Source organism: Mobula birostris, chromosome 28, assembly GCF_030028105.1.
Source record: "Mobula birostris isolate sMobBir1 chromosome 28, sMobBir1.hap1, whole genome shotgun sequence".
NCBI classification, from domain to species: Eukaryota; Metazoa; Chordata; class Chondrichthyes; order Myliobatiformes; family Myliobatidae; genus Mobula; species Mobula birostris.
Genome location: NC_092397.1, coordinates 574,279 through 601,471, shown reverse-complemented (window position 1 = coordinate 601,471; position 27,193 = coordinate 574,279). Strand labels below are relative to the sequence as shown.

General features: G+C 52.0%; 1 protein-coding gene across 3 annotated transcripts in view; it reads left to right on the top strand.

Annotated features, from left to right (window-relative positions):
- The window catches only part of LOC140188829 (neurexin-1-beta-like), a 531,757-nt gene that overhangs the window by 276,485 nt on the left and 228,079 nt on the right, over positions 1 to 27,193 (top strand). The window lies entirely within an intron of this gene.

Genomic DNA, 27,193 nt, shown 5'->3' with positions numbered 1-27,193 from the left:
AAAAAATGAAAAGGGCCCGAAGCAAAAGTCTGGGCACCCTGCACGGCAGTACTTAGTAACACCCCCTTTGGCAAGTATCACAGCTTGTAAACGCTTTTTGTAGCCAGCTAAGAGCCTTTCAATTCTCATTTGGAGGACTTTTGCCTATTCTTCCTTGCAAAAGGCTTCTAGTTCTGTGAGATCTTTGGGCCGTCTTGCATTCACTGCTCTTTTGAGGTCTATCCACAGATTCTCAATAATGTTTAGGTCAGGGGACCATGAGGGCCATGGCAAAACCTTCAGCTTGCACCTCTTGAGGTAGTCCATTGTGGATTTTATTTTAACTTAATCAGTCCACAGGACTTGTTTCCAAAGTGCATCAAGCTTGTTTAGATGTTCCTTTGAACCTTTTGAATAGAACTATTTGGCCACAATGAGCAAAAGTATGTTTGGAGAAAAAAGGGTGCAGAATTTCATGAAAAGAACCTCTCTCCAACTGTTAAGCACGGGGGTGGATCAATCATGCTTTGGGCTTGTGTTGCAGCCAGTGGCACGGGGAACATTTACTGGTAGAGGGAAGAATGAATTCAACTCAAGACCAGCAAATTCTGGAAGTAAACATCACACCATCTGTAAAAAAGCCGAAGATGAAAAAAGGATGGCTTCTACAGCAGGATAATGATCCTAAACACACCTCAAAATCCACAATGGACTACCTCAAGAGGCACAAGCTGAAGGGTTTGCCATGGCCCTCACAGTCCCCTGACCTAACAATCATCGAGAATCTGTGGATAGACCTCAAAAGAGCAGTGCATGCAAGACGACCCAAGAATCTCATAGAACTAGAAGCCATTTGCAAGGAAGAATGGGCGAAAATCCCCCAAACAAGAATTGAAAGGCTCTTAGCTGGCTACAAAAAGTGTTTACAAGCTGTGATACTTGCCAAAGGGGGTGTTACTAAGTACTGACCATGCAGGGTGCCCAAACTTTTGCTTCAGGCCCTTTTCCTTTTTTGTTATTTTGAAACTGTAAAAGAAGGAAATAAAAAAAGTTTTCCTGCTTAAAATATTAAAGAAGTGTGTCATCTTTAACTTTATATTTGGTATATTTGGATTTTCCAAAGGCTTTTGACAAGGTCCCACACAGGAGATTAGTGTGCAAACTTAAAGCATACAGTATTGGGCGTACGGTATTGATGTGGGTGGAGAATTGGTTAGCAGACAGGAAGCAAAGAGTGGGAATAAACGGGACCTTTTCAGAATGGCAGGCAGTGACTAGTGGGGTACCGCAAGGCTCAGTGCTGGGACCCCAGTTTACAATATATATTAATGACTGAGATGAGGGAATTCAATGCAGCATCTCCAAGTTTGCGGATGACACGAAGCTGGGCGGCAGTGTTAGCTGTGAGGAGGATGCTAACAGGATGCAGGGTGACTTGGATAGGTTAAGTGAGTGGGCAAATTCATGGCAGATGCAATTTAATGTGGATAAATATGAGGTTATCCACTTAGGTGGTAAAAACAGGAAAACAGATTATTATTTGAATGGTGGCCGATTAGGAAAAGGGGAGGTGTAACGAGACCTGGGTGTCATTATACACCAGTCATTGAAAGTGGGCATGCAGGTACAGCAGGCGGTGAAAAAGGCGAATGGTATGCTGGCATTCATAGCAAGAGGATTCAAGTACAGGAGCAGGGAGGTACTACTGCAGTTGTACAAGGCCTTGGTGAGATCCCATCTGGAGTATTGTGTGCAGTTTTGGTCCCCTAATCTGAGGAAAGACATCCTTGCCATAGAGGGAGTTCAAAGAAGGTTCACCAGATTGATTCCTGGGATGGCAGGACTCTCATGTGATGAAAGACTGGATCGACTAGGCTTATACTCATTGGAATTTAGAAGATTGAGGGGGGATCTTATTGAAACGTATAAAATCCTATAGGGATTGGACAGGCTAGATGCAGGAAGATTGTTTCTGATGTTGGGGAAGTCCAGAATGAGGGGTCACAGTTTGAGGATAAAGGGGAAGCCTTTTAGGACCGAGATGAGGAAAAACCTCTTCACACAGAGAGTGGTGAATCTGTGGAATTCTCTGCCACAAGAAACAGTTGAGGCCAGTTCATTGGCTATATTTAAGAGGGAGTTAGATATGGCCCTTGTGGCTAAAGGGATCAGGGGGTATGGAGGGAAGGCTGGTACAGGGTTCTGAGTTGGATGATCAGCCATGATCATACTGAATGGTGGTGCAGGCTTGAAGGGCCGAATGGCCTACTCCTGCACCTATTTTCTATGTTTCTATGTTTCTATGCCTTTTGGAAATCAGTTCATCTTTTACTCGCTTAGCTATTCAACAGTAGCAGAAATTTTGACCAGGGGTGCCCAAACCTTCGCATGCCATTGTATCTACCTTCAGACCTTTCAGTTTCCCAAGAACCTTCTCTCACACACTTCTGACCCCTGACACTCTGAAACTTCCACCATACTGCTGGTGCCTTCCACAGTGAAGGCAGATGCTTATTCAGTTCATCCGCTATTTCCTTGTTCCCCCATTACTGCCTCTTCAGCTTTGTTTTCCAGCGGTCCTATATCCACTCTCGTCTCTCTTTTACACTTTATTTATCTGAAAAAGTCTTTTGGTGCCCTCTTTAATATTATTGGCTGCTTACTTCCCACTAATTGCTGCTCTATTATATGCCGTCTCTTTGGCTTTGACTTCTCTTGTTAGCCACGGTTGTGTCATCTTGCCTTAAGAATACTTCTTCCTCTTTGGAATGTATATATCATGTGCCTTCTGAATTGCTTCCAGAAATTCCAGCCATTGCTGCTGTGCCATCATCCCTGCCCATGTTCTTTTCCAATCCATTGCGACTAACTCCTCTCTCATGCCTCTGTAATTCCCTTTACTTCACTTTAATACTGATACATCTGACTTTAGCTTCTCATTCTCAAATTTCAGGGTGAATTCTATCATATTATGATCACTTGCCCCTCAGAATTCATTTACTTAAGCTTTGTCTAATCAATTCCGGTTCATTGCACAACACCCAGTTCAGAATAGTTGATTCCCCAGTGAGCTCAACCATGAGCGGCTCTAAAAAGCGATTTCTAAGACATTCTAGAAATTCCCCGTCTTGGGATTCAGTACCAGCCTGATTTTCTCAATCTACCTGCATTTTCAAATCCCCTTTGACTATTGTAACATTGTCCTTTTGGCGTTCATTTTCTATCTCCCGTTGTAATTTGTAGGCCACATCCTGACGACTATTTGAGGGTCTGTATACAACTCCCGTCAGGATCTTTTTACCCTTGCAGTTCCTCAGCTCTACCCACAATGATTCAACACCTCCCAACCCCATGTCTCCACTTTCTAATGATTTGATTTGATTTTTTTACCAGCAGAGCAATGGCACCCCTCTGCCTTCCTGCCTGTCCTTCCGATGTAATGTGCAACCTTGGATGTTAAGCTCCCAGCTATAATCTTCTTTCACCATGATTCAATGATACCCACAACATCATACATGCTAATCTGTAACTGTGCTACAAGTTCTACCTTATTCCTTATACTGTGCACCTTCAAATATAATATCTTCAGTTCTATATTCACCCTTTTCAATTTTGTCTGCTTTTTACATTGCAACTCATCCTGTTAACTGCAATATTGCCCTATCAACATCCTCTCCTTGCTGGCAGTCTCCTTGAAACATCTGAGCATCTCCCTTAGAGTTTTGTGTATTGAATAAGGTAACCCCTCATTTTCCTAACTCCACTGTATATAGATATTACCTGTCTCATCTCTCCTGGTAAGTCAAACCTCCCATCCCAGGAATTAGCCTAGTTAACCCTTCCATCCTAGGAGTTAGCCTGGTCAATCTCTGTTGGACCGCCCCCAACATTACTCCGTCCGTTTTTGCTCCATAGGCTTGGAACCTAGACTGTTCCACCCAGCCGACAAACAGGCAGGCATAAATGGGACCTGTGTGAGTGACCATGGCCACACTTTTTTGTTTGAAGGAAGTGGGAGGAGCCAGAGGAGAAATTATTTAGAGGGAGGACAAGTTCTGTTAGGTGGAAGAGAGTGGTGGTGGAGGGAAACTAGTTAAGTCTGGTGTCCAGGAAAAAACGGAGAGCTTTGAGGCCTTCCTGGTGGGGGATGGAGGTGTATGGACTGGACATCCATGGTGAAAATGAGATAAGGGGGGCCAGGGAACTTGAAATCCTTGAAAAGATCAAGAGTGTGTAAAGTGTCCCGGATGTAGGTGAGAAGGGACTGAACTTGGGGGATAAAGCAGAGTCGAGGTAAGCCAATATGAGTTTGGTGGGGCAGGAACAAGTTGAAACAATGGGTCTACCTGGACAAGCGAGTTTGTGGATCTTGGGGTACTGCCTGGATTAGAGAGCATGTCTTATTAGGAAAGGTTGAGTGAGCTTGGGCTTTTCCCTTTGGAGTGAAGGGGAATAGAGGTGCACAAGATAACAAGAGGTGTTGATCAAATGGATAGCCGGAGTGAAGATGGCTAATACAAGAGGGTCTAATGTTAAGGTGATTGAGGAGATGTCAGAGGAAGGTTTTGTTTTGCAAGAGATTGGTGGGTGTTTGGAGCACTCTGCCGGGGTGATGATTGAGGCAGATTCATTAAGAGTCTCTTAGATAGGCACGTCGATGAAAGAAAAATGGAGGGCTACTGTATGTGGGAGAGAAGGGTTAGAATGATTTTAGAATTGGTTAAAATGTCGGCAGATTGTAGGCCAAAGAGCCTGCACTGTGCTCTATTGTTCTATGCACTATGTATGTCTGATAGTCATAGTCATAGTCATAGTTTGTTGATCCCGGGGAAATTGGTTTTCGTTACAGTTGCACCATAAATAATAAATAGTAATAAAACCATAAATAGTTAAATAGTAATATGTAAATTATGGCAGTAAATTATGAAATAAGTCCAGGACCAGCCTATTGGCTCAGGGTGTCTGACCCGCCAAGGGAGGAGTTGTAAAGTTTGATGGCCACAGGCAGGAATGACTTCCTATGACGCTCTGTGCTGCATCTCAGTGGGATGAGTCTCTGGCTGAATGTACTCCTGTGTCCACCCAGTACATTATGTAGTGGATGGGAGACATTGTCCGAGATGGCATGCAACTTGTACAGCATCCTCTTTTCAGACACCACCACCAGAGAGTCCAGTTCCATCCCCACAACATCACTGGCCTTACGAATGAGTTTGTTGATTCTGTTGGTGTCTGCTACCCTCAGCCTGCTGTCCCAGCACACAACAGCAAACATGATCGCACTGGCCACCACAGACTCGTAGAACATCCTCAGCATCATCCGGCAGATGTTAAAGGACCTCAGTCTCCTCAGGAAATAGAGATGGCTCTGACCCTTCTTGTAGACAGCCTCAGTGTTCTTTGACCAGTCCAGTTTATTGTCAATTCGTATCCCCAGGTATTTGTAATCCTCCACCATGTCCACACTGACCCCCGGATGGAAATCTGGGAGTGGAATCAGCTATGGATAAGGTGTGAACTGAAGGACTCCAGTCAATACTTCCACTGTGTAGCCCACACACAGATTGGTGCGTTCGAAAGGACAATATTACAATGCCTTGATCAGGGAAACAGATCAGTACATTGCATGGGGGACTGACACACACGGTCATTGTGCCAATTAAAGGTGAGCTGCAGTCCACATTTGACAGTGTCATGCCCTTCTGTGTTCAACAGAATGTTTGCTTTCCCGTCGATCGTGCACAGCCAAGATAAAGTCCTTAGCTGCTCTCGGCTCTGTGCACGGAGAAATAATCAGGGCTGTTCTCACCGAGCAGAGTGGCTCAGAGTAACTGCAGACCCTATGAACGGGCACCCACTTCCCACAGGCACCAGTGCACACTTATTCAGTTATCCCGCAAAACAGCCTGTCCCTTGAGAAAGAGGAAATGGAGTGGGGTTGGAGGGGGTTACAGAGATGGGGAGGGGTTTAGGGATTGGAGGGGGTTACAGAGACAGGGAGGGGGGAGGGGCTGGAGGGGGTTACAGAGACAGGGAGGAGTGTAGGGGCTGGAGGGGGTTACAGAGACAGGGAGGGGTGTAGGGGCCGGAGGGTGTTACAGAGACAGGGAGGGGTGTAGGGGCTGGAGGGGGTTACAGAGACAGGAAGGGGTGTAGGGGCTGGAGGGGGTTACAGAGACAGGGAGGGGTGTAGAGGTTGGAGGGGGTTAGGGATTGGAGGAGGTTACAGAGACAGGGAGGGGTGTAGAGGCTGGAGGGGGTTACAGAGACGGGGAGGGGTGTAGGGGCCGGAGGGGGTTACAGAGACAGGGAGGGGTGTAGGGGCCGGAGGGTGTTACAGAGACGGGGAGGGGTGTAGGTGCCGGAGGGGGTTACAGAGACAGGGAGAGTGTAGGGGCTGGAGAGGGTTACAGAGACAGGGAGGGGTGTAGGGGCCGGAGGGTGTTACAGAGACAGGGAGTGGTGTAGGGGCCGGAAGGGGTTACAGAGACAGGGAGGGGTGTAGGGGCCGGAGGGTGTTACAGAGACAGGGAGGGGTGTAGGGGTTGGAGGATGTTAGGGATTGGAGGAGGTTACAGAGACAGGGAGGGGTGTAGAGGCCGGAGGGAGTTACAGAGACAGGGAGGGGTGTAGGGGCTGGAGGGGGTTACAGAGACGGGGAGGGGTGTAGGGGCCGGAGGGGGTTACAGAGACAGGGAGGGGTGTAGGGGCCGGAGGGTGTTACAGAGACGGGGAGGGGTGTAGGTGCCGGAGGGGGTTACAGAGAAAGGGAGGGTGTAGGGGCTGGAGGGGGTTACAGAGACAGGGAGGGGTGTTGGGGCCGGAGGGTGTTACAGAGACAGGGAGTGGTGTAGGGGCCGGAAGTGGTTACAGAGACAGGGAGGGGTGTAGGGGCCGGAGGGTGTTACAGAGACAGGGAGTGGTGTAGGGGCCGGAAGGGGTTACAGAGACAGGGAGGGGTGTAGGGGCCGGAGGGTGTTACAGAGACAGGGAGGGGTGTAGGGGCTGGAGGGGGTTACAGAGACAGGGAGGGGTGTAGGGGCTGGAGGGGGTTACAGAGACAGGGAGGGGTGTAGGGGTTGGAGGGGGTTAGGGATTGGAGGAGGTTACAGAGACAGGGAGGGGTGTAGAGGCCGGAGGGGGTTACAGAGACAGGGAGGGGTGTAGGGGCAGGAGTGGTTACAGAGACAGGAAGGGGTGTAGGGGCCAGAGGGGGTTACAGAGACGGGGAGTGGTGTAGGGACTGGAGGGGGTTACAGAGACAAGGAGGAGTGTAGGGACTGGAGGGGGTTACAGAGACAGGGAGGGGTGTAGGGGCTGGAGGGGGTTACAGAGACGGGGGCGGTGTAGGGACCAGAGGGGGTTACAGAGACAGGGAGGGGTGTAGGGGCTGCAGGGGGTTACAGAGACAGGGAGTGGTGTAGGGGCCGGAAGTGGTTACAGAGACAGGGAGGGCTGGAGGGGCTGGAGGGGGTTACAGAGACAGGGAGGGGTGTAGAGGCCGGAGGGTGTTACAGAGACGGGGAGGGGTGTAGGTGCCGGAGGGGGTTACAGAGACAGGGAGGGGTGTTGGGGCCGGAGGGTGTTACAGAGACAGGGAGTGGTGTAGGGGCCGGAAGTGGTTACAGAGACAGGGAGGGGTGTAGGGGCCGGAGGGTGTTTCAGAGACAGGGAGTGGTGTAGGGGCCGGAAGGGGTTACAGAGACAGGGAGGGGTGTAGGGGCCGGAGGGTGTTACAGAGACAGGGAGGGGTGTAGGGGCTGGAGGGGGTTACAGAAACAGGGAGAGGTGTAGGGGCTGGAGGGGGTTACAGAGACAGGGAGGAGTGTAGGGATTGGAGGAGGTTAGGGATTGGAGGAGGTTACAGAGACAGGGAGGGGTGTAGAGGCCGGAGGGGGTTACAGAGACAGGGAGGGGTGTAGGGGCCGGAGGGTGTTACAGAGGTGGGGAGGGGTGTAGGTGCCGGAGGGGGTTACAGATTTAGGGAGGGTGTAGGGGCTGGGGGGAGTTACAGAGACAGGGAGGGATGTAGGGGCCGGAGGGTGTTACAGAGACAGGGAGTGGTGTAGGGGCCGGAAGTGGTTACAGAGACGGGGGGGGCGGTGTAGGGGCCGGAGGGTGTTACAGAGACAGGGAGTGGTGTAGGGGCCGGAAGGGGTTACAGAGACAGGGAGGGGTGTAGGGGCCGAAGGGGGTTACAGAGATGGGGAGGGGTGTAGGGGCCGGAGGGGGTTACAGAGACAGGGAGGGGTGTAGGGACTGGACGGGGACGGATGGGCTTACTGAGATGGGGAGAGGTGAGGCTATTGCCACGACTGAAGTGACAGGGAAGAGATGGGAAGCTGTGGGATGAAGTTTCTGTAATGAGGAACAGTGGAGATCTGGATCACTGGGGTTGTGAAAAGGTTCCTTGGGCTTTCCACTGATTGGATCGAAATGGAAGAGAGAATTCTTTACAGGGTGGTGTTAACCACAATGATGGGAGCACTGCAGCAGAAGCTGGGGCCGACTCAACGGGCCAAGTGGGTACGGGTGATTTTGTGTGTCTATGGAAGGATTAGCAGACAGTGATGTCAAATAGCATGAAGCTGCTGCTCGAGGAAGGATGGGCAAGGGAGGATGTCAGGGATTTGGTGTGTGTTTGGGAAACTATGTTGGCATGCAGTTGCTGAGTGGGGGACGGAATGGTTCACGACCGACAGAGACTGTGTGGATCGCGGGCATTTGTGGGAGCTGTGCATCGCTGTTTCATGTGCTCTCGAGTTGTTGCCTCAGGGAGTAAAATCAATTATTGCAGCTTGTGTGTTGTTTATATAACCGCGACTTCAGTCCATAAAAAAACAATTTCTCTTTATTGTCAAGAGCAGATAGCTAATTTGCCCCTCCTGAGGCTTTCTGCAATAAAACAAGGCTCACCAAATCCTCCCAAACTGTCAAGGATTATTGAATTATTTTGCAGTAGTAATCATCTCCCTTTAAGATGCAGAACAAAGCCACTATGTGGTTTCCTAGAGAACTAGTCCCACTCGCAGAATCACCCAATGGGTGGTCGCTGGTCTGTTCCTGGACCTGGCAGGGTCTATCTGACCCAAATGCCACCCCTCGACATGGGTAGAGTCTGTGCCCGGATACCTCCGCAATAGGAACATGCAGCATCCACTGGCTCAAGGCAGACCTGAGTAACTGGGTAGTGCGGAGCACAAAGTTTTATTTGACACGCTGCTGGTACTGTAAATAACGTTTTCAAAAATTAAAGAAAAGCTGGTTAGGTACAGATCGGAACTCCCCCTGCACTGTCCGTCACACATTCCCAGGGTCAGGCAGAATGAAGCTCCCTCCACATCGTCCCATCACATACTCCCAGGGTCAGACGCAGAGTGAAGCTCCCTCTACACCATCCCATCACACACTCCCGGGGTCAGACACAGAGTGAAACTCCCTCCCCACCGTCCCATCACATACTCCCAGGGTCAGACACAGAGTGAAGCTCCCTCCACACCGTCCCATCACACACTCCCGGGGTCAGACACAGAGTGAAACTCCCTCCACACCGTCCCATCACACACTCCCGGGGTCAGACACAGAGTGAAACTCCCTCCCCACCGTCCCATCACATACTCCCAGGGTCAGACACAGAGTGAAGCTCCCTCCACACCGTCCCATCACACACTCCCGGGGTCAGACACAGAGTGAAACTCCCTCCACACCGTCCCATCACACACTCCCGGGGTCAGACACAGAGTGAAACTCCCTCCCCACCGTCCCATCACATACTCCCAGGGTCAGACACAGAGTGAAGCTCCCTCCACACTGTCCCATCACACACTCCCGGGGTCAGACATAGAGTGAAGCTCCCTCCACACTGTCCCATCACACACTCCCAGGGTCAGACAAAGAGTGAAGCTCCCTCCACACTGTCCCATCACACACTCCCGGGGTCAGACACAGAGTGAAACTCCCTCCCCACCGTCCCATCACACACTCCCAGGGTCAGACACAAAGTGAAGCTAACCTCCACACCGTCCCATCACATACTCCCAGGGTCAGACACAGAGTGAAGCTCCCTCCACACTATCCCATCACACACTCCCAGGGTCAGACATAGAGTGAAGCTCCCTCCACACTGTCCCATCACACACTCCCAGGGTCAGACAAAGAGTGAATCTCCCTCCACACCGTCCCATCACACACTCCCGGGGTCAGACACAGAGTGAAACTCCCTCCACACTGTCCCATCACACACTCCCGGGGTCAGACACAGCGGGCGGACTGCCTGGCTATGTTTAGGGGGTATGTTCGTGCCCGGGTGAACGTTGAAAAGGAATACGCACAGTCCACGGCGACCGTAGAGGTGTTCCGGGACCGTTGGGCTCCGCGGGGTGTAAATGCCATCATTGATGAGGATGGCAATATATTGGTTTAACATGTATTGTCTGTTTGTAGTGTAGTAAATATGTTAGTCACTGGTTTTGTAAATATTGTATAGCACCGACATTTGTAATAAAGAATTTTGTAAAGAAAAAAAAAGGGGTCAGACACAGAGTGAAACTCCCTTCCCACCGTCCCATCACACGCTCCCGGGGTCAGACACAGAGTGAAGCTCCCTCCACACCATCCCATCACACACTCCCGGGGTCAGACATAGAGTGAAGCTCCCTCCACACTGTCCCATCACACACTCCTGGGGTCAGACACAGAGTGAAGCTCCCTCTACACCATCCCATGACACACTCCCGGGGTCAGACACAGTGTGAAACTCCCTCCATGCCATCCCATCACACACTCCCGGGGTCAGACACAGAGTGAAGCTCCCTCTTCCCTATCCCTCTACACAATCCCCAGCAGGATTAGACTCAGTAAATTTTCCTCTACCAGCCTAACAATCCCTTTTATCGGAGTATCTCTCCTGAGACACTGACTCCTGGGTCCACCTCTCCTGTCATCGTTTCCCTTCAGATGACAGCAGCCCTGTTTCTGGGGGGGTGAGGCTGGTCAGGCAGCAGGACTGTGAGGGAAATATTTCATCAGAACTGGGGTCAATTTGTGCCGATCCAGGTTAACTGTCGAGGTGAGGGGAGAGAGAAAGGGAATGGCTGAGGTGAGTGAAGGCTGGCAGAGATTAACACAAAGCCAGATGTTGGTGGGAACTGTTCAGGAGGGATGTGAATTCTGTGATTCAGCCCTGGAGCCTCCAGGAGACTGGAGTACTGCACATTTGCCCTGACCGTCGTGTGTCTCCACCACAGAGGCAGGGGTCCAGAGGCAGTTATGGGTGTGAGAAGGGCAGAGATGGGCTGCTAGTGATGGGTGTGAGAAGGGTAGAGATGGGCTGCCAGTTATGGGTGTGAGAAGGGTAGAGATGGGCTGCAAGTAATGGGTGTGAGAAGGACAGAGATCCCTCCCAGAGAGCAGGAGCAGATTACAGAGAATATTACCACACCTAGGGTTTGCTGACATTTCATTCATCATCCTTTCATCTGGTCAAGGTCTTTGTGAAGAATTTCCTTCAAATAAGTAATGAACATCAATGATTTGACATTGGAGAGTTGGGAATGCCTTCAGATATTCTAACTCTGCCTGACTCTAATTACTTCAAGGTATCTCCCTGCCCTTAACAGTGGGTGAGACTCATAGAACAATTGGATTCATACAGGTGTACCCCCAGGCACCATCTACAGGCTCAAAACCAAATTCTGTACAAGGCTGTTGGAGATCCATTCACTCTCTGAGACCAAGGGAGGGGGAGTTGGAATACATTGGACCCACCCTCAGTGCCCCATCAGATCTGGGCTTCCCAGCACCAACATCAGTAGGTGGCCCAGCGCCAGCCAGCAGTGTGCCTGGAGGATCTGTGATTGGGTGCCTGTCCCTCAGGCCAATCTGTGATAGGTCAATTATCCTGATTGACAATGTTCTGTCGAGCACTCTGGGTATGACGTGTTGACTCTGGAATGGGTGTCTGCCCCAACACATCCTTATGTTGTGTCGGTTAACACACTGTCTGTTTTGATGGACACATGACAAATAAATGATTAACTTGCCCTTGACAGGGTGAGTGCCATTACAAACCGGTCAGTGATTGGATAAGTTGAGTATGGACAAGTTATTACTTGATATATTTCTGTGAGGAGATCAGTCGTAGAGTCACAGAAACAGGCCTTTTGCCCATTGTGTCCAGCCATAGAGACCCAGACATCCCACCTCTCCTGGAAGTTCCGGGAGTCTCTCACATATTAATAGTGGCTCCCTGATGCCCTCAAATTATATACAATATCACGGAAATCAATTTTTTTGAGAGCGAGTGAGAGCAAGCAAGCGAGAGCGCGAGAGAGCGCACGAGTGACCATGAAAGAGAGCGCGAGCGAGGGAGAGAGTGAGAGCGCACCATGGCAGAGTGTTCCAAAAAAAATATAAAATGTATGTCACCCCAGAGTACACTAAAGTGCACCCCTGCCTAATGGGGGTCAAAAATAATGACAGTGTTGCTCGCTGCACTGTTTGCAACAGTGACTTTTCTATTGCCCATGGGGGGTTAAGACTGTAAGAGATGTGTTGAGGTGAGTTTAACAGGTGTCATTCGTTCATTAGCATAGCTAACGTTATTTAAACTAGCTGGCTGGCTGCTAGGGAGCTACACTATTGCAGACATCCCACCTCTCCCGGACGTTCTGGGAGTCTCCTGCAAATTGATGGTGCTACCTCCCTGAAATTAGTTTTTGCAGGGTGGGATGTCCGGAGACCATCTACAGGCAGATGAGATTGCTTTAATTTGGCATCCTGGTCAGCACAGGCATGATGGTCTGAATGGCCTGTTCCTGTACTGTTCTACATTTCTAATAGATAGGGTCTGTTTGTAGGATCTGTTTGCCACACCGGCCCTGCTTGGGTGAAACACAAGAGGCCATGAGATTCCTGGGCCTGGAGGAAGCACAGGGGAAAATGCAGAGCTGGGCTAAGAAGTGACAGATGGAGTTCAATCTGGAAAAGTGTGAAACGATTTACTTTGAAAGATCGAACTTGAAGGCAGAATACAGAATTACTAGCATTGTGGAGGAACAGAGGGATCTTGGGGTCCAGATCCCTAGATCCCTCAGAGTTGCCGCACAAGTTGATAGGGAGGTTGAGAAGGCATACCATGTATTATCCTTCATTAGTCGGAAGATTCAGTTCAAGAGTTGCAAGGTAATGTTGCAACTCTATAAAACTCTGGTTAGACCAGACTTTGAGTATTGTGTTCAGTTCTGGTTGCCTCATTATAGTTGTAGGGAGAGTGCAGAGGAGATCTACCAGGATGCTGCCCGGTTTAGAGAGCATGTCCGATGAGGGAAGGTTCAGTGAGCTAGGCCTTTTCTCTGTGGGCTGAAGGGTGATGAGAGCTGACTTGATAGATGTGTACAAGATGATAAAAGGCATAGATAAGAGTAGGTAGCCAGGGACTTTTTCCCAGGGCGGAAATGGCTTGTAGGAAGGGGCCTAATTGTTAGATGATTGGAGGAAAGTATAGGGGGGTTGTCAGAGGTGGGTTTTTCACACAGAGAGTGGAGGGTGTGTGGAACACCCTGCTGGGGGTGGTGGGAGAGGCAGATACCTAAGGGACATTTAAGAGACTGTTAGATCGGCTCATGGATGATAGAAAAATGGAGGGCTATGTGGGAGGGAATAGGTTATTGGAGTAGGTTAAAAGGTCGGCACAACATTGCGGGCCGAAGGACTGTATTGTCCTGTACTGTTCTATGTTCTATAAAATCTTCACTCCACTACCCTTCCCTTCCACACTCACATCCGTCAATGATGGATCCACGTGACATTTAGTGAGGGAAAGGTCCCATTTATGAAAGTGAATCTTTCTGACATGGGCTGCCGGCTGTGTGTGTTATTTATACCAAAACGGGGCAGCCAGAGAGAACTACTGCAAAAACTCCATGTTGACATATGCTAGGCGTCACTGTTAAACTTGTCTGCTCAGAACCTGCGTGCCAGTGATTCAGAATGGTATGTGATTCAGTGTGACAGCTCTCTCAGCAGCCAGACAGGGAGCAGCAAATTGTGGTGCTGAGTTAGAAAAGGGCTCTGGCAGAATGGACAGCAGACTGGGCAGGGGCAGCTCCCCACTGGCAGGGTCATCTCACAATCACGTACCCTTGGAAAATATCTCTGCTAACACAAACCAACAGATTTCATGACTTATACCAGTGACAAGAAACCAAATTCTGATTCTTGTCATTGTTTCTTCACTGTCACCATGATGAAACCATGGAACTTCCTCCCCAATGGCACAGGGTCTCAACCCTGGAACTTCCTCCTGATTGTCACTGGGTCTAAACCCTGGAACTCCCTCCCGATCGTCACCAGGTCTAAATCCTAGAACTCATTCCCAATCGTCACCGGGTCTAAACCCTGGAACTCCCTCCCGATCGTCACCGGGTCTAAACCCTGGAACTCCCTCCCGATCGTCACCGGGTCTAAACCCTGGAACTCCCTCTCCATCGTCACCGGGTCTAAACCCTGGAACTCCCTCCCCAATGGCACCGGGTCTAAACCCTGGAACTCCCTCTCGATCGTCATCGGGTCTAAACCCTGGAACTCCCTCCCCAATGGCACCAGGTCTAATCCCTGGAACTCCCTCCCCATCGTCACCGGGTCTAAACCCTGGAACTCCCTCCCGATCGTCACCGGGTCTAAACCCTGGAACTCCCTCCCGATCGTCACCGGGTCTAAACCCTGGAACTCCCTCCCCAATGGCACCAGGTCTAAACCCTGGAACTCCCTCCCGATTGTCACCGGGTCTAAACCCTGGAACTCCCTCCCGATCGTCACCGGCTCTAAACCCTGGGATTCCCTCCCGATCGTCACCGGGTCTAAACCCTGGGACTCCCTCCCCATCGTCACCGGGTCTAAACCCTGGAACTCCCTCCCGATCGTCACCGGGTCTAAACCCTGGAACTCCCTCCCGATCGTCACCGGCTCTAAACCCTGGGATTCCCTCCCGATCGTCACCGGGTCTAAACCCTGGAACTCCCTCCCCATCGTCACCGGGTCTAAACCCTGGAACTCCCTCCCGATCGTCACCGGGTCTAAACCCTGGAACTCCCTCCCCAATCGTCACCGGGTCTAAACCCTGGAACTCATTCCTGATCCTCACCATGGGAGCACCATCACCAGACAGACTGCAGCAGTCCCACCTCCACTTTCCCAAGGGGCACTTTAGAATGACACGTACATTTTAACCATTCATACATTTTTAAAAGATTCTGTAGTCCCTCCCTCAGTCTTTTCCTCTACGAAAACGACTGCAATATTGATCCTCATAGCAATGTGTTAAGAGTACAGGTAGGGAGGTTTTGATTTTGCATTGCAGGGCGCTGGTGAGACCATGTCTGGAACACTGCAGACAGGTCTGATTGAGGGTACACTGTGTAGGAGGCAGTGCAGAGACAGTTCACTGTCTGATGCTGAGAACGAGATGTTTCTGGAGAAAGGTTGGGCAAATCGGGTTGATGCTCGGAAACTAATTCTATTCCATCAGGCAGGGTGGGGCCTCGGGGGCTGGTTCCCCTGCTGGAGGTACCTAGAACGATGGGGAATGGTTTCAGGACGAGACAAAAGGGAATTTCTTTTTTGACTGAGTTGTGAACCTTATGAATTCTCTGGCTCACCTTCCCCCTGGAACCGTGGAGGGAGATGTAGTCAGGCACAGACAGGTGGACATTGAAACTACAAGGGAGTGAAGGGAGAAAGGCTGCCAGTGGGAGTAGTACTGAGTCAGGATCGGATTGTAAGGAGAAGTCTCCACAGTCTTGCCTGCCCTTTTCGAGGCCTGTTCCCTTCACAATCCATGCACTGACGTCATCATCCTCCTGATCTCCCCTGACAGCTCACAGTCTTACGCTCTACTTGGCTAACGTGCAGAAACAGCTTCCTAAACCTGTTTCTCCTGAGCTCCAAACCCGGAGTATCTTTGGGCGGCTGGAGGTGCTTGCACCCGGGGAGATCTCTGTGCCTTATTTCTAGACTGAGTGAGGTGATATCCGAGACTCTGACCACAGGTGTGGGCATCAGCCCAGGACACAGGGAGATCCCTGCCACACCTTGCTGTCAGCTGAGTTAGTCACCTCCCATTGGAGGTCTGTTGGCTAACAATTCATTCAAAATATAGCAGCACTAATAGTGACCCTCCCTCAGTACCACCCCTCCCACAGTGTGACCCTCCCTCAGTACCACTCCTCCCACAGTGTGACCCTCCCACAGTACCACCCCTCCCACAGTGTGACCCTCCCTCAGTACCATTCCTCCCACAGTGTGACCCTCCCTCAGTACCACCCCTCCCACAGTGTGACCCTCTCTCAGTACCACTCCTCCCACAGTGTGACCCTCCCACAGTACCACCCCTCCCACAGTGTGACCCTCCCTCAGTACCACTCCTCCCACAGTGTGACCCTCCCTCAGTACCCCCCTCACAGTGTGACTCTCCCTCAGTACCACCCCTCCCACAGTGTGACCCTCCCTCAGTACCACCCCTCAAACAGTGGCACCCTCCCTCAGTGCCACCCCTCCCACAGTGTGTCCCTGCCTCAGTACCACCCCTCCCACAGTGTGACCCTCCCTCGGTACCACCCCCCACAGTGTGACCCTCCCTCAGTACCGCCCCTCCGTCAGTGTGACCCTTCCTCAGTACCAACCCCGCCCACAGTGTGACCCTCCCTCAGTACCACCCCCCCACAGTGTGACCCTCCCTCAGTGCCACCCCTCCCACAGTGTGACTCTCCCTCAGTACCACCCCTCCCACAGTGTCACTCTCCCTCAGTACCACCCCACCGCAGTGTTACCCTCCCTCAGTACCACCCCTCCCACAGTGTGTCCCTGCCTCAGTACCACCCCTCCCACAGTGTGACTCTCCCTCAGTACCACCCCCCCACAGTGTGACCCTCCCTCAGTACCACCCCTCCCACAGTGTGACCCTCCCTCAGTACCACCCCTCCCACAGTGTGACTCTCCCTCAGTACCACCCCTCCCACAGTGTGACCCTCCCTCAGTACCACACCCCCCACAGTGTGACCCTCCCTCAGTACCACCCCTCCCACAGTGTGACCCTCCCTCAGTACCACCCCTACCACAGTGTCACTCTCCCTCAGTACCACCCCACCACAGTGTGACCCTCCCTCAGTACCACCCCTCCCACAGTGTGTCCGTGCCTCAGTACCACCCCTCCCACAGTGTGACCCTCCCTCAGTACCACCCCTCCCACAGTGTGACCCTCCCTCAGTACCACCCCTCCCACAGTGTGACCTTCCCTAGGTACCACCCCTCACAGTGTGACCCTCCCTCAGTACCACCCCCCCACAGTGTGACCCTCCCTAGGTACCACCCCTCACAGTGTGACCCTCCCTCGGTACCACCCCCCACAGTGTGACCCTCCCTCAGTACCACCCCTCCCACAGTGTGACCCTCCCTCAGTACCACCCCTCCCTCAGTGTGACCCTTCCTCAGTACCAACCCCGCCCACAGTGTGACCCTCCCTCAGTACCACTCCTCCCACAGTGTGACCCTCCCTCAGTACCAACCCCCACACTGTGACCCTCCCTCAGTACCACCCCTCCCACAGTGTGTCCCTGCCTCAGGACCACCCCTCCCACAGTGTGACTCTCCCTCAGTACCACCCCCCCACAGTGTGACCCTCTCTCGGTACCACCACCCACAGTGTGACCCTCCCTCGGTACCACCCCTCCCTCAGTGTGTCCGTGCCTCAGTACCACCCCTCCCACAGTGTGACCCTCCCTCGGTACCACCCCACACAGTGTGACCCTCCCTCGGTACCACCCCTCCCTCAGTGTGACCCTTCCTCAGTACCAACCCCACCCACAGTGTGACCCTCCCTCAGTACCACCCCTCCCACAGTGTGACCCTCCCTCAGTACCACCCCTCCCACACTGTGACCCTCCCTCAGTACCACCCCTCCCACAGTGTGACTCTCCTTCAGTACAACCCCTCCCACAGTGTGTCTCTCCCTCAGTACTACCCCTCCCACAATGTGACCCTCCCTCAATACCACCCCTCCCACAGTGTGATCTTCCCTCAGTACCACCCCTCCCACAGTGTGATCCTCCCTCAGTACCACCCCTCCCGCAGTCTGACCCTCCCTCAATACCACCCCTCCCACAGTGTGTCCCTCCCTCAGTACCGCCCTTCCCACAGTGTGACCTTCCCTCAGTACCGCCCCTCCCACAGTGTGACCCTCCCACAGTACCACCCCCCCACAGTGTGACCCTCCCTAGGTACCACCCCTCACTGTGTGACCCTCCCTCGGTACCACCCCCCACAGTGTGACCATCCCTCAGTACCACCCCTCCCACAGTGTGACCCTCCCTCAGTACCACCCCCCCACAGTGTGACCCTCCCTAGGTACCACCCCTCACAGTGTGACCCTCCCTCGGTACCACCCCCCACAGTGTGACCATCCCTCAGTACCACCCCTCCCACAGTGTGACCCTCCCTCAGTACCACCCCTCCCTCAGTGTGACCCTTCCTCAGTACCAACCCCGCCCACAGTGTGACCCTCCCTCAGTACCACCCCTCCCACAGTGTGACCCTCCCTCAGTACCACCCCTCCCTCAGTGTGACCCTTCCTCAGTACCAACCCCGCCCACAGTGTGACCCTCCCTCAGTACCACCCCTCCCACAGTGTGACCCTCCCTCAGTAACACCCCCCCACACTGTGACCCTCCCTCAGTACCACCCCTCCCACAGTGTGACCCTCCCTCAGTGCCACCCCTCCCACAGTGTGTCCCTGCCTCAGTACCACCCCTCCCACAGTGTGACCCTCCCTCGGTACCACCCCCCACAGTGTGACCCTCCCTCAGTACCGCCCCTCCGTCAGTGTGACCCTTCCTCAGTACCAACCCCGCCCACAGTGTGACCCTCCCTCAGTACCACCCCCCCACAGTGTGACCCTCCCTCAGTGCCACCCCTCCCACAGTGTGACTCTCCCTCAGTACCACCCCTCCCACTGTGTCACTCTCCCTCAGTATCACCCCACCGCAGTGTTACCCTCCCTCAGTACCACCCCTCCCACAGTGTGTCCCTGCCTCAGTACCACCCCTCACACAATGTGACTCTCCCTCAGTACCACCCCCCCACAGTGTGACCCTCCCTCAGTACCACCCCTCCCACACTGTGACCCTCCCTCAGTACCACCCCTCCCACAGTGTGACTCTCCCTCAGTACCACCCCTCCCACAGTGTGACCCTCCCTCAGTACCACCCCCCCCACAGTGTGACCCTCCCTCAGTACCACACCTCCCACAGTGTGACTCTCCCTCAGTACCACCCCTCCCACAGTGTCACTCTCCCTCAGTACCACCCCACCACAGTGTGACCCTCCCTCAGTACCACCCCTCCCACAGTGTGTTCGTGCCTCAGTACCACCCCTCCCACAGTGTGACCCTCCCTCGGTACCACCCCTCCCTCAGTGTGACCCTTCCTCAGTACCAACCCCACCCACAGTGTGACCCTCGGTCAGTACCACCCCTCCCACAGTGTGACCCTCCCTCAGTACCACCCCTCCCACACTGTGACCCTCCCTCAGTACCACCCCTCCCACAGTGTGACTCTCCTTCAGTACAACCCCTCCCACAGTGTGTCTCTCCCTCAGTACTACCCCTCCCACAATGTGACCCTCCCTCAATACCACCCCTCCCACAGTGTGATCTTCCCTCAGTACCACCCCTCCCACAGTGTGATCCTCCCTCAGTACCACCCCTCCCGCAGTCTGACCCTCCCTCAATACCACCCCTCCCACAGTGTGACCCTCCCTCAGTACCGCCCCTCCCACAGTGTGACCTTCCCTCAGTACCGCCCCTCCCACAGTGTGACCCTCCCACAGTACCACCCCCCCACAGTGTGACCCTCCCTAGGTACCACCCCTCACAGTGTGACCCTCCCTCGGTACCACCCCCCACAGTGTGACCCTCCCTCAGTAGCACCCCTCCCACAGTGTGACCCTCCCTCAGTACCACCCCTCCCTCAGTGTGACCCTTCCTCAGTACCAACCCCGCCCACAGTGTGACCCTCCCTCAGTACCACTCCTCCCACAGTGTGACCCTCCCGGACTACCACCCCCCCACACTGTGACCCTCCCTCAGTACCACCCCTCCCACAGTGTGACCCTCCCTCAGTGCCACCCCTCCCACAGTGTGTCCCTGCCTCAGTACCACCCCTCCCACAGTGTGACCCTCCCTCGGTACCACCCCCCACAGTGTGACCCTCCCTCAGTACCACCCCCCCACACTGTGACCCTCCCTCAGTACCACCCCTCCCACAGTGTGACCCTCCCTCAGTGCCACCCCTCCCACAGTGTGTCCCTGCCTCAGTACATCCCCTCCCTCAGTGTGACTCTCCCTCAGTACCACCCCCCCCACAGTGTGACCCTCCCTCGGTACCACCCCTCACAGTGTGACCCTCCCTCAGTACCACCCCTCTGTCAGTGTGACCCTTCCTCAGTACCAACCCCGCCCACAGTGTGACCCTCCCTCAGTACCACTCCTCCCACAGTGTGACCCTCCCGGAGTACCACCCCCCCACACTGTGACCCTCCCTCTGTACCACCCCTCCCACTGTGTGACCCTCCCTCAGTGCCACCCCTCCCACAGTGTGTCCCTGCCTCAGTACCACCCCTCCCACAGTGTGACCCTCCCTCGGTACCACCCCCCACAGTGTGACCCTCCCTCAGTACCACCCCCCCACACTGTGACCGTCCCTCAGTACCACCCCTCCCACAGTGTGACCCTCCCTCAGTGCCACCCCTCCCACAGTGTGTCCCTGCCTCAGTACATCCCCTCCCACAGTGTGACTCTCCCTCAGTACCACCCCCCCCACAGTGTGACCCTCCCTCGGTACCACCCCCCACAGTGTGACCCTCCCTCAGTACCACCCCTCTGTCAGTGTGACCCTTCCTCAGTACCAACCCCGCCCACAGTGTGACCCTCCCTCAGTTCCACCCCTCCCACAGTGTGACCCTCCCTCAGTACCACCCCTCCCACTGTGTGACTCTCCCTCAGTACCACCCCTCCCACAGTGTCACTCTCCCTCAGTATCACCCCACCGCAGTGTTACCCTCCCTCAGTACCACCCCTCCCACAGTGTGTCCCTGCCTCAGTACCACCCCTCCCACAGTGTGACTCTCCCTCAGTACCACCCCCCCACAGTGTGACCCTCCCTCGGTACCACCCCCCACAGTGTGAGCCTCCCTCAGTACCACCCCTCCCACAGTGTGACTCTCCCTCGGTACCACCCCTCCCTCAGTGTGACCCTTCCTCAGTACCAACCCCGCCCACAGTGTGACCCTCCCTCAGTACCACCCCTCCCACAGTGTGACCCTCCCTCAGTACCACCCCTCCCACAGTGTGACCCTCCCTCGGTACCACCACCCACAGTGTGACCCTCCCTCGGTACTACCCCTCCCTCAGTGTGACCCTTCCTCAGTACCAACCCCGCCCACAGTGTGACCCTCCCTCAGTACCACCCCTCCCACAGTGTGACCCTCCCTTAGTACCACCCCTCCCACAGTGTGACTCTCCTTCAGTACAACCCCTCCCACAGTGTGTCTCTCCCTCAATACCACCCCTCCCACAGTGTGACCCTCCCTCAGTACTACCCCTCTCACAGTGTGACCCTCCCTCAGTACCACCCCCCCACAGTGTGACCCTCCCTCAGTACCATCCCCCCACAGTGTGACCCTCCCTAGATACCACCCCTCACAGTGTGACCCTCCCTCGGTACCACCCCTCCCACAGTGTGACCCTCCCTCAGTACCACCCGTCCCACAGTGTGACCCTCCCTCAGTACCACCTCTCTCACAGTGTGACCCTCCCTCAGTACCACCCCTCCCACAGTGTGACTCTCCCTCAGTACCACCCCTCCCACAGTGTGACCCTCCCTCAGTACCACCCTTCCCACAGTGTAACCCTCCCTCAGTACCACCCCCCGCACAGTGTGACCCTCCCTCAGTACCACCCCTCTCACAGTGTGACCCTCCCTCAGTACCATCCTTCCTCTCAGAACTCCATCCCTCTTGGTCCTCCTGCATTGTTGAAGTTGACTGTGAGAGTCCCAGCCCGGGTTCGAAGCTGAGAACTCAGCAGCGATGATGAAGCTGAAGAGAAGTTAAATTAATTGCAGATGTTAGTTTCCTGGTGGGGGCTTTGTACAAGGTGGGGTCATCTGCATTTCCTGAGACAGTAGGATTGCATCGGGATTGGAAGCAGTGTGTTGGAATGGCATGTTGGAGACATCCCCCCAGAGTTGTAAGTGTAATATGTGGGGAAAGGCACAGTGATAGGAACTATTTCCAGACAATGGGAGTACCCAGCCATGGGAATCGGTGCGTGAGTCACCGTGAGATCTCCACACTCCGTCCTGGTCAACTGCACAGCTCATCTCTGCGCAATCTATTTTCGGTTAAAAGGTTGACTCAGCTTTGTGTGCTGAGCAGCCTGTAATATGCTGTACTCTTCTGTTGCATGTGATCTTCACGATCGGGGAACGACACAACACAGGGCCAGGCCATTCGGCCCCTTTGTTCTGCTGCCTGCCACCCTGTCCTGTCCATCTCCTCCAGTTCCTGTCTGTTGGTGGTGTGAATGAGTCCCACACTCTTCAGAGAAGGGACTCCCTCCTGAATTCCTGACTGGATTTATCCTTGACCTTTTGAAACTGTTGGAGCCACGTCCCAGCTTAGCGGAGACACTTCTCTCCTGGTCAAAGCTGTTTCTAATTTTGCACAGTTTTGTTTGAGAGGGTTAAGTTTTTTACACAGACAGTGGTGAGTGCGTGGAATGGGCTGCTGGTGACGGTGGTGGAGGCGGATACGATAGGGTCTTTTAAGAGACTCCTGGATAGGTACATGGAGCTTAGAAAAATAGAGGGCTATGGGAACCCTAGGTAATTTCTAAGGTAAGGAGATGTTCGGCACAGCTTTGTGGGCCGAAGGGCCTTTATTGTGCTGTAGGTTTTCTATGTTTCTACGTTCCAAGACCCCTGCCTAACTCTTTCTTGCTAATCCTTGATATTCCACGTCCCTTGCCGACTATCTTGCAGTATATTAAGGTGATGAACTGCATTTGTGAATGTGGTGACTGCCATCACACTGAGCACGTCCTGGTACTCTGTGTGTTCTCCACTGAAGCTATGGTCAATCTGTGGGAAAGGCATGAATGTGAATGAGCTGAATGACCATACCGTTACGTGGAGGTGTCGAGAGCTAAAACTGTGTCATCTCGTGGATGAGATGTGAACTGAGAGAAGTTAGTTCAGCGTTATAGAATTAGTCCAGTTCTTCCTGGAGTCCAGGGATTAGTATTTATCTGCCACACAGTGAAATGTTGTCTTGCTGTATATTTGCTGTGGATTCACTGCCCAGTCCTTCATAAAAACCAGCTCCTCCAAAAAAAATGTGTTCTTGGGAGCATAAGGTATTGTAAACACAGGAGATTCTGCAGAAGCTGGAAATCCAGAGCAACATGCACAGAATGCTGGAGAAACTCAGCAAGTCAGGCAGCATCTATGGAGATGAACATTTCAGGCTAAGACCCCCCATCAGAACTTGACCCAAAACATCACATGTTTATTTCCCTCTGTAGATGCTGCCTGACCTGCTGAATTCCTGCAGCATTCTGTGTGTGTGTTACCCTGATTTCCAGCATTGGCAGAACCTCTTGTCTCCTCTCTGTCTGTGCAATCTCGGTAAAGCAGCCAACTTAATTAAGAACCCATACCGCACCATCCATTCTGCGTTCTCACCCCTCCCATCAGGCAGAAGACACGAAAGCCTGAAAGCACGTACTGCCAAGCTGAAGGGCAGCTTCTATCGTGCTGTTGTATGGCCATTGAACGGAACATTTGTAAGTGAAGATGTTCCTTTGACCTCACAATCTACGTAGTTTGTTATGGCCTTGCACCTATTGTCTGCCCACACTGCACTTTCTCTGTACCTGTAACACTTTGTTCTGTATTCTCTAATTTTCCCTTGTACTATCTCTATGCATTGATGTGATGAAATGATCTGTATGAGTGGCGTGCAAAGGCAAAGCTTTTCATTGTGTGACACTAATAAACCAATTTACCGGTTTAACACTAACACAGACAGGACTGGGATGGTCAGAACCTTGAAGAGGCAAAACAGAGCAGGTTGGTCCCATTGTCACAGGAGGTCTGAAGAAGGAGAACTGATCTCCTTGATGTGGAACAGAGGGACCTGAGAGTACAAGTGAGAGTTCACTGAAAGCTGCCACACAAGTAGGCAGGATGCTGAAGAAGGCGTTTAACACGCTGGCCTTCGTCAGTCAGGGCATCCAAGTTTAGCATTAGGGATACTTCGTTAGGTATACCCCTGCACCTGCTCATTAACACCAGGAGATATAGGAGCAGGAGTAAGCCATTTGGCCCATTGGGTCTGCTCCGCTATTTCATCATGGCTGATCCAATTTTCCTCTCAGCGCCAATCTCCTGCCTTCCCCCCACCCCGCTCCCACTCCCCGTATCCCTTCATGCCCTGACCTATCAAGAATCTATCAACCTCTGCCTTAAGTATACATAAAAACAGACAGCCCGGCTGCTTGTGGCAAAGAATTCCACAGATTCATCATTCTCTGGCTAAAGAAATTCCTCCTCATCTGCATTCTAAAGGAAAGCCCTTCTATTCTGAGGCTGTGTCCTTTGGTCTTAGACTCTCCCACCCCAGGAAACATCCTCTCCACATCCACTCTATCGATGCCTTTCAGCATTCGATAGGTTTCAATGAGGTCTCCCCTCATTCTTCTGAATTCTAGTGAATACAGGCCCAGAGCCATCAAACGCTCTTCATATGACAAGACATTCAATCCTGGAATCATTTTCGTGAATCTCCTTTGAACCCTCTCCAGTGTCAGCACATCCTTTCCCAGATCAGGGGCCAAAACCGTTCACAATACTCCAATTATGAGGCCTCACCAGTGCTTCAATAAAGTCTCAATATTACATCCTTGCTTTTATATTCTAGTCCTTTTGAAGTGAATGCTAACATCACATTTACCTTCCTCACCACAGACTCAACCTGCAAGTAAACCTTTAGGAATCCTGGATAAAGACTCCCAAGTCACTCTGCATCTCAATTCTTTGTACTTTCTCTCCAGTTAGAAAATACTTTTCATTCCTACCAAAGAACATGGCCATACACTTCCAGACACCGTATTCCATCTGCCGCTTCTTGTGCATTATCTTTATGTCTGAGTCCTTTTGTAGCCTTTCCACTTCCTCAAAACCTCCCTTGATGAAACCATGTTGACTACGGCCTATTTTATCACGTGCTTCTGAGTAACCCAAAACTTCATCCTCAGTAATCAAATTCAACATCTTCCCAACCACTGAGGTCAGACTAACTGGCCTATAGTTTCCTTTCTTCTGTCTCTCTCCCTTCTTGAAAATGGGGTGTCATTTACAGTTTTCCAGTCTGCCGGAACCATTCCAGAATCTAGTGACTCTTGTAAGATCATTACCAATACCTCCACAATCTCTTCAGCCACCTCTTTCAGAACCCTGGGGCGTACACCCTCTGGTCCAGGAGACTTATCTACCCCCAGACCTTCAGATCTTCTCCCTAGTAACGGTAACTTCCACCATACTGCTAATGTCTTCCACAGTGAAGACTGATGCAATATACTTACTCAGTTCGTCCACTATTTCCTTGTCCCCATCACTACCTCTCCACCATTGCTATTCAATATCCCCTCTTGCCTCTCTTTTACATTTTAAGTATTTGAAGAAACTTTTGGTATTTTCTTTAATATTATTGACTAGCTTACTTTTGTATTCCATCTTTACCTTCTTAATAACTTTTTTAAGTTGCCTTCTGTTGGTTTTTAAAAGCTTCCCAATCCTCTAACTTCCCACTAATTCTTGCTCTATTACATGCCCTCTCTTTGGGTTTGATCTTGGCTTTGACTTCTCTTATTAGCCACAGTTGTGTCATTTTGCCTTTAAAATACCTCTTCCTCTTTGGGATATATATATCCTGTAACATTAGATTTAAAATTAATGCATATATCTAATCAGTCTATTATGTGGCAGCAACTCAATGTATAAGAGCATGCAGACATGGTCAAGAGGTTCAGTTGTTGTTCAGACCAACAAACATTAGAATGGGGAAAAAATGTGATCTAAGTGATTTTGACTGTGGAATGATTGTTGGCGCCAGACAGGATGGCTTCCGTATCTCAGAATCTGCTGATCTGGGATTTTCATGCACATTTTCACATTCTCTAGAGTTTACAGAGAATGGTGCTGAAAACAAAAATGACCCAGTGAGCAGTAGTTGTGTGGGTGAAAACGCCTTGTTAATGAGGGAGCTTAGAGGAGAATGGCCAGACTGGTTCAATTTGACAGAAACTCAAATAAACAGCATTACAGCAGTGGTGTGCAGGAGAGCATCTCTGAATGCATGACATATCGAACTTTGAAATTGATGGGCTACAGTAGCAGAAGATTAGATTAGATTAGATTAGATTAGTTAGATTATGAGGACACGCAGTCCTCTTTTATTGTCATTTAGTAATACATGCATTAAGAAATGATACAATATTCCTCCGGTGTGATATCACAAAACACAGGATAGACCAAGACTGAAAAAACTGACAAAACCACATAATTATAACATACAGTTACAACAGTGCAACAATACCATAACTTGATGAAGAACAGTCCATGGCACAGTAAAAAAGTTCGAAGTTTCTCGAAAGTCCCGCATCTCATGCAGAGGGCAGAAGGAAGATAACTCTCCCTGCCATGCCCGACCACAGTCCGACTCAGTCATCCGAAAACTTCGAGCCTCCGATCAGCCCTCCGACACCGAGTACCGAGCACCATCTCTATCCGAATGATTCGACGTCAGCCTCGGTCGCCAGCAGCAGGCAAAGCCGGGGACTTTGGGGCCTTCCCTCCGGAAGATTCTCGATCGCGCAGTAACAACAGCAGCGAACTGGCGTTTCAGAAATTTCTCCAGATGTTCCTCTGTGCTTTCACATCTGTCTCCATCAAATCAGAATTGTCCACGGCCCCTATTTAACGGATACGATATCATTTTCACCGGAGAGCTGCACTCGCGTGGCGTGCTGCCATCTTCTCCTCCACAATGGATCCCTCTCCTGTAATGAATAACATGTCCATTGAGTGCATGATGCAAATACGTC